This window comes from Dama dama, chromosome 8 (genome assembly GCF_033118175.1).
Source record: "Dama dama isolate Ldn47 chromosome 8, ASM3311817v1, whole genome shotgun sequence".
NCBI classification, from domain to species: domain Eukaryota; kingdom Metazoa; phylum Chordata; class Mammalia; order Artiodactyla; family Cervidae; genus Dama; species Dama dama.
The window spans coordinates 68,348,367-68,356,045 of record NC_083688.1 but is presented as its reverse complement, the minus strand read 5'-3'; positions in this window follow the sequence as shown (position 1 = coordinate 68,356,045).

The window sequence follows — 7,679 nt, the reverse complement described above, 5'->3', positions numbered from 1 at the left end:
TTCAAAAGTTGTGAAAAATTAGATGAGCATGAAACGGTCTGAAAAATAGGAGGAGCATGAAACGGTGTTCAAAAACATGAATAGCCTGAAAAGGTGTGAAATACATGAAGACCTTCAAGGTGTGAAATATATGAAGAGCTTCAAAAGGTGTGAAAAATATGAAGAGTTTCAAAATGTGTCAAAAATATGAGGAGCATGAAGCGGTCTGAAAAATAGGAGGAGCAAGTTGTGGTGTTGAAAAACATGAAGAGCCTGAAAAGGTGTGAACAATATGAAGAGCTTCAAAAGGTGTCAAAAATATGAGGAACATCAAACGGTCCGAAAAATATGAAGAGCATGAAATGCTGTTCAAAAACATGAAGAGCCTAAAATGTGTGAAAAATATGAAGAGCTTCAAAATGTGGGAATTACATGAGGACCATGAAACGGTCTGAAAAATAGGAGGAGCATGAAGCGGTGTTGAAAACATGAAGAGTCTGAAAAGGTGTGAAAAATATGAAGAGCTTCAAAAGGTGTCAAAAATATGAGGAGCATGAAACGGTCTGAAAAATAGGAGGAGCATGAAGCGGTGTTGAAAATCATGAAGAGCCTGAAAAGGTGTGAAAAATATGAAGAGCTTCGAAAGGTGTCAAAAATATGAGGAGCATGAAACGGTCTGAAAAATAGGAGGAGCATGAAACGGTGTTCAAAAACATGAAGAGCCTGAAAAGGTGTGAAAAATATGAAGAGCTTCAAAAGGTGTCAAAAATATGAGGAGCATGAAGCGGTCCGAAAAATAGGAGGAGCATGAAGCGGTTTTGAATAACATGAAGAGCCTGAAAAGGTGTGAAAAACATGAAGAGCCAGAAAACGTGTGAAAAATATGAAGAGCTTCAAAAGGTGTCAAAAATGAGATGAGCATGAAACGGTCTGAAAAATAGGAGGAGCATGAAGCGGTGTTGAAAAACATGAAGAGCCTGAAAAGGTGTGAAAATATGAAGAGCTTCAAAAGGTGTCAAAAATATGAGGACCATGAAACGGTCTGAAAAACAGCAGGAGCATGAAACGGTGTTCAAAAACAAGAAGAGCCTGAAAACGTGTGAAAAACATGAAGAGCCTGAAAAGGTGTGAAAATTATGAAGAGCTTCAAAAGGTGTCAAAAATATGAGGAGCATGAAACGGTCTGAAAAATAGGAGGCTCATGAAACGGTGTTGAAAAACATGAAAAGCCTGAAAACGTGTCAAAAATATGATGAGCTTCAGGCTGGCGGGTAAAGCTGGGAGGTCCCTGTCGGGGGCGCCAGTTGGAGACATGATTGCAATGTGGGCCTTAGGATTTGAGCCAAAGAAAGAAGAAATTAAAAAGATGATAGCTGAAACTGACCAAGAAGGAATTTGCACCATTAATTTTGAAGAATTTTTTGCCATAATGAGTGTAAAACTGAGTGAAAAGGATGAAAAAGAAGAAATATTGAAGGCTTTCAAACTATTTGATGATGATGATACAGGAAGAATATCATTGAACAATATCAAGAGGGTTGCTAAGGAGCTAGGGGAAAATTTAACAGATGATGAACTTCAGGAAATGCTTGATGAGGCTGATCATGATGGGGATGGAGAAATAAACAAGGAAGAATTTTTGAAAATGATGCAAAAGACCACTCTTTATTAACACTGTCTTTTGTGCCTTTTGGAAAGTTGTTAACAAGTTTGTATTTGCTATAAGTTCCATAATAGCTGAATATATTCATTTTCAGTGTTTAAGTTTAGATACATAAACTGGTCTCTTGATGTCTAACCCATGTGAGAAGTTACATGTTGCTACCAATATGTTGTTAAATCTATAACATCAAGAAATAAAATGTAGTGACTTCCTTAAACTATGAATCTGAAGAACAGTACTAATTACAAGTGCTATTTTTAGAGCCCCAGGTTCTAAAACTTAGATTTTTTATTTAACTTATGGAAATTGGCCCCACATCATAAGCCAGCCATCACTTTCCCTATTATTTTCCTTTTGTGCAACGCTAAAAATGAACATTTGCTTTTTAACTGATTATTCAGATATGTAAAGTCTTAAATAAAACTGGCAGCATCAAAAGGTGTGAAAAATATGAAGAGCTTCAAAAGGTGTCAAAAATGAGATGAGCATGAAACTGTCTGAAAAATAGGAGGAGCATGAAACGGTCTTCAAAAACATGAAGAGTCTGAAAAGTTGTGAAATACATGAAGAGCTTCAAAAGGTGTGAAAAATATGAGGAGCATTAAACGGTCTGAAAATTAGGAGGAGCATGAAGCGGTGTTGAAAAACATGAAGAGTCTGAAAAGGTGTGAAAAATATGAAGAGCTTCAAAAGTTGTCAAAATATGAGGAGCATGAAACGGTCTGAAAAATAGGAGGAGGAAGAAGCGGTGTTGAAAAACATGAAGAGCTTGAAAAGGTGTTAAAAATATGAAGAGCTTCAAAAGGTGTGAAAAATATGAAGAGCTTCAAAAGGTGTAAAAAATGAGATGAGCATGAAACGGTCTGAAAAATAGGAGGATCATGAAACGGTCTCAAAAATAGGAGGAGCATGAAGCGGTGTTCAAAAACATGAAGAGCCTGAAAAGGTGTGAAAAACATGAAGACCTCCAAAGGTGTGAAAAATATGAAGAGCTTCAAAAGTTGTGAAAAATTAGATGAGCATGAAACGGTCTGAAAAATAGGAGGAGCATGAAACGGTGTTCAAAAACATGAATAGCCTGAAAAGGTGTGAAATACATGAAGATCTTCAAGGTGTGAAATATATGAAGAGCTTCAAAAGGTGTGAAAAATATGAAGAGTTTCAAAATGTGTCAAAAATATGAGGAGCATGAAGCGGTCTGAAAAATAGGAGGAGCAAGTTGTGGTGTTGAAAAACATGAAGAGCCTGAAAAGTTGTGAACAATATGAAGAGCTTCAAAAGGTGTCAAAAATATGAGGAACATCAAACGGTCCGAAAAATATGAAGAGCATGAAATGCTGTTCAAAAACATGAAGAGCCTAAAATGTGTGAAAAATATGAAGAGCTTCAAAATGTGGGAAATACATGAGGACCATGAAACGGTCTGAAAAATAGGAGGAGCATGAAGCGGTGTTGAAAACATGAAGAGTCTGAAAAGGTGTGAAAAATATGAAGAGCTTCAAAAGGTGTCAAAAATATGAGGAGCATGAAACGGTCTGAAAAATAGGAGGAGCATGAAGCGGTGTTGAAAATCATGAAGAGCCTGAAAAGGTGTGAAAACTATGAAGAGCTTCGAAAGGTGTCAAAAATATGAGGAGCATGAAACGGTCTGAAAAATAGGAGGAGCATGAAACGGTGTTCAAAAACATGAAGAGCCTGAAAAGGTGTGAAAAATATGAAGAGCTTCAAAAGGTGTCAAAAATATGAGGAGCATGAAGCGGTCCGAAAAATAGGAGGAGCATGAAGCGGTTTTGAATAACATGAAGAGCCTGAAAAGGTGTGAAAAACATGAAGAGCCAGAAAACGTGTGAAAAATATGAAGAGCTTCAAAAGGTGTCAAAAATGAGATGAGCATGAAACGGTCTGAAAAATAGGAGGAGCATGAAGCGGTGTTGAAAAACATGAAGAGCCTGAAAAGGTGTGAAAATATGAAGAGCTTCAAAAGGTGTCAAAAATATGAGGAGCATGAAACGGTCTGAAAAATAGGAGGAGCATGAAGCTGTGTTTCATAACATGAAGAGGCTGAAAAGGTGTGAAAAACATGAAGACCTTCAAAGGTGTGAAAAATATGAAGAGCTTCAAAAGTTTTCAAAAATTAGATATGCGTGAAACGGTCTGAAAAATAGGAGGAGCATGAGGTTGTTTTCAAAAACATGAAGAGCCTGAAAAGGTGTGAAAAATATGAAGAGCTTCAAAAGTTGTCAAAAATTAGATGAGCGTGAAACGGTCTGAAAAATAGGAGGAGCATGAGGTTGTTTTGAAAAACATGAAGAGCCTGAAAAGGTGTGAAATATATGAAGAGATGCAAAAGGTGTGAAAAATATGAAGAGCTTCATGATGTGTCAAAAATATGAGGAGCATGAAGCGGTCCGAAAAATAGGAGGAGCATGAAGCGGTTTTGAAAAACATGAAGAGCCTGAAAAGGTGTTAAAAATATGAAGAGCTTCAAAAGGTGTGAAAAATATGAAGAGTTTCAAAATGTGTTAAAAATATGAGGAGCATGAAGCGATCTGAAAAATAGGAGGAGCATGAAGTGGTGTTGAAAAACATTAAGAGCCTGAAAAGGTGTGAAATATATGAAGAGCTTTAAAAGGTGTCAAAAATATGAGGGTATGAAACGGTCTGAAAAATAGTAGGAGCATGAAGCGGTGTTGAAAAACTTGAAGAGCCTGAATAGGTATGAAAAATATGAAGAGCTTCAAAATGTGTGAAATACATGAGTAGCATGAAACGATCTGAAAACTAGGAGGAGCATGAAGCGGTGTTGAAATACATGAAGAGGCTGAAAAGGTGTGAAAAATATGAAGAGCTTCAAAAGGTTTGAAATACATGAGGAGGTTGAAACGGTCTGAAATCTGGAGGAGCATGAAGCGGTGTTGAAAAACAAGAAGAGCCTGAAAAGGTGTGAAAAATATGAAGAGCTTCAAAAGGTGAGAAAAACATGAAGAGCTTCAAAAGGTGTGAAAAATGAGATGAGCATGAAACAGTCTGAAAAATAGGAGGAGCATGAAGTGGTGTTGAAAAAAATCAGGAGTCTGAAAAGGTGTGAAAAATATGAAGAGCTTCGAAAGTGTCAAAAATATTAGGAGCATGAAACGGTCTGAAAAATAGAAGGAGCATGAAGCGGTGTTCAAAAACATGAAGAGCCTGAAAAGGTGTGAAAAATATGAAGAGCTTCAAAAGGTGTCAAAAATATGAGGAGCATGAAATGGTCGCAAAATAGGAGGAGCATGAAGCGGTGTTCAAAAACATGAAGAGCCTGAGAAGGTGTGAAAAATATGAAGAGCTTCAAAAGGTGTCAAAAATATGAGGACCATGAAAAGGTCTGAAAAACAGCAGGAGCATGAAACGGTGTTCAAAAACAATAAGAGCCTGAAAACGTGTGAAAAACATGAAGAGCCTGAAAAGGTGTGAAAATTATGAAGAGCTTCAAAAGGTGTCAAAAATATGAGGAGCATGAAACGGTCTGAAAAATAGGAGGCTCATGAAACGATGTTGAAAAACATGAAAAGCCTGAAAACGTGTCAAAAATATGATGAGCTTCAGGCTGGCGGGTAAAGCTGGGAGGTCCCTGTCGGGGGCGCCAGTTGGAGACATGATTGCAATGTGGGCCTTAGGATTTGAGCCAAAGAAAGAAGAAATTAAAAAGATGATAGCTGAAACTGACCAAGAAGGAATTTGCACCATTAATTTTGAAGAATTTTTTGCCATAATGAGTGTAAAAATGAGTGAAAAGGATGAAAAAGAAGAAATATTGAAGGCTTTCAAACTATTTGATGATGATGATACAGGAAGAATATCATTGAACAATATCAAGAGGGTTGCTAAGGAGCTAGGGGAAAATTTAACAGATGATGAACTTCAGGAAATGCTTGATGAGGCTGATCATGATGGGGATGGAGAAATAAACAAGGAAGAATTTTTGAAAATGATGCAAAAGACCACTCTTTATTAACACTGTCTTTTGTGCCTTTTGGAAAGTTGTTAACAAGTTTGTATTTGCTATAAGTTCCATAATAGCTGAATATATTCATTTTCAGTGTTTAAGTTTAGATACATAAACTGGTCTCTTGATGTCTAACCCATGTGAGAAGTTACATGTTGCTACCAATATGTTGTTAAATCTATAACATCAAGAAATAAAATGTAGTGACTTCCTTAAACTATGAATCTGAAGAACAGTACTAATTACAAGTGCTATTTTTAGAGCCCCAGGTTCTAAAACTTAGATTTTTTATTTAACTTATGGAAATTGGCCCCACATCATAAGCCAGCCATCACTTTCCCTATTATTTTCCTTTTGTGCAACGCTAAAAATGAACATTTGCTTTTTAACTGATTATTCAGATATGTAAAGTCTTAAATAAAACTGGCAGCATCAAAAGGTGTGAAAAATATGAAGAGCTTCAAAAGGTGTCAAAAATGAGATGAGCATGAAACTGTCTGAAAAATAGGAGGAGCATGAAACGGTCTTCAAAAACATGAAGAGTCTGAAAAGTTGTGAAATACATGAAGAGCTTCAAAAGGTGTGAAAAATATGAGGAGCATTAAACGGTCTGAAAATTAGGAGGAGCATGAAGCGGTGTTGAAAAACATGAAGAGTCTGAAAAGGTGTGAAAAATATGAAGAGCTTCAAAAGTTGTCAAAATATGAGGAGCATGAAACGGTCTGAAAAATAGGAGGAGGAAGAAGCGGTGTTGAAAAACATGAAGAGCTTGAAAAGGTGTGAATAATATGAAGAGCTTGAAAAGATGTGAAATACATGAGGAGCATTAAACGGTCTGAAAAATAGGAGGAGCATGAAACGGTGTTCAAAAACACGAAGAGCCTGAAAAGGTGTGAATATTATGAAGAGCTTCAAAAGGTGTGAAAAATATGAGGAGCATGAAACGGTCTGAAAAATAGGAGGATCATGAAGCGGTGTTGAAAAACATGAAGAGCCTGAAAACGTGTGAAAAATATGAAGAACATCAAAAGGTGTCAAAAATATGAGGAGCATGAAACGGTGGGCAAAAACATGAAGAGCCTGAAAACGTGTGCAAAATATGAAGAGCCTGAATAGATGTGAAAATAATGAAGAGCTTCAAAAGGTGTTAAAAATATGAGGAGCATGAAACGGTCTGAAAAATAGGAGGAGCATGAAGTGGTGTTGAAAACATGAAGAGCCTGAAAAGGTGTGAGAAATAAGAAGAGCTTCAAAAGGTGTCAAAAATATAAGCTGCATGAAACGGTCTGCAAAAAAGGAGGAGCATGAAGTGGTGTTGAAAAACATGAAGAGCTTCAAAAGGTGTGACAAATATGAAGAGCTTCAAAAGGTGTCAAAAATATGAGGAGCATGAAACGGTCTGAAAAATAGGAGAAGCATGAAGCGGTGTTCAAAAACATGAAGAGCCTGAAGAGGTGTGAAAAATATGAAGAGCTTCAAAAGGTGTCAAAAAAATGAGAAGCATTAAACGGTCTGAAAAATAGGAGGAGCATGAAACGGTGTTCAAAAATATGAAAGGCCTGAAAAGGTGTGTAAAATATGAACAGCCTCAAAAAGTGTCAAAAATATGAGGAGTATGAAACGTTCTGAAAAATAGCAGGAGCATGAAGCGTTGCTGAAAAACATGAAGAGCCGGAAAAAGTGTGAAAAATAAGAAGAGCTTCAAAAACGTAAAAAATATGAAGAGCTTCAAAAGGTGTGAAAAATATGAAGAGCTTCAAAAGGTGTAAAAAATGAGATGAGCATGAAACGGTCTGAAAAATAGGAGGATCATGAAACGGTCTCAAAAATAGGAGGAGCATGAAGCGGTGTTCAAAAACATGAAGAGCCTGAAAAGGTGTGAAAAACATGAAGACCTTCAAAGGTGTGAAAAACATGAAGAGCTTCAAAAGTTGTGAAAAATTAGATGAGCATGAAACGGTCTGAAAAATAGGAGGAGCATGAAACGGTGTTCAAAAACATGAAGAGCCTGAAAAGGTGTGAAAAACATGAAGACCTCCAAAGGTGTGAAAA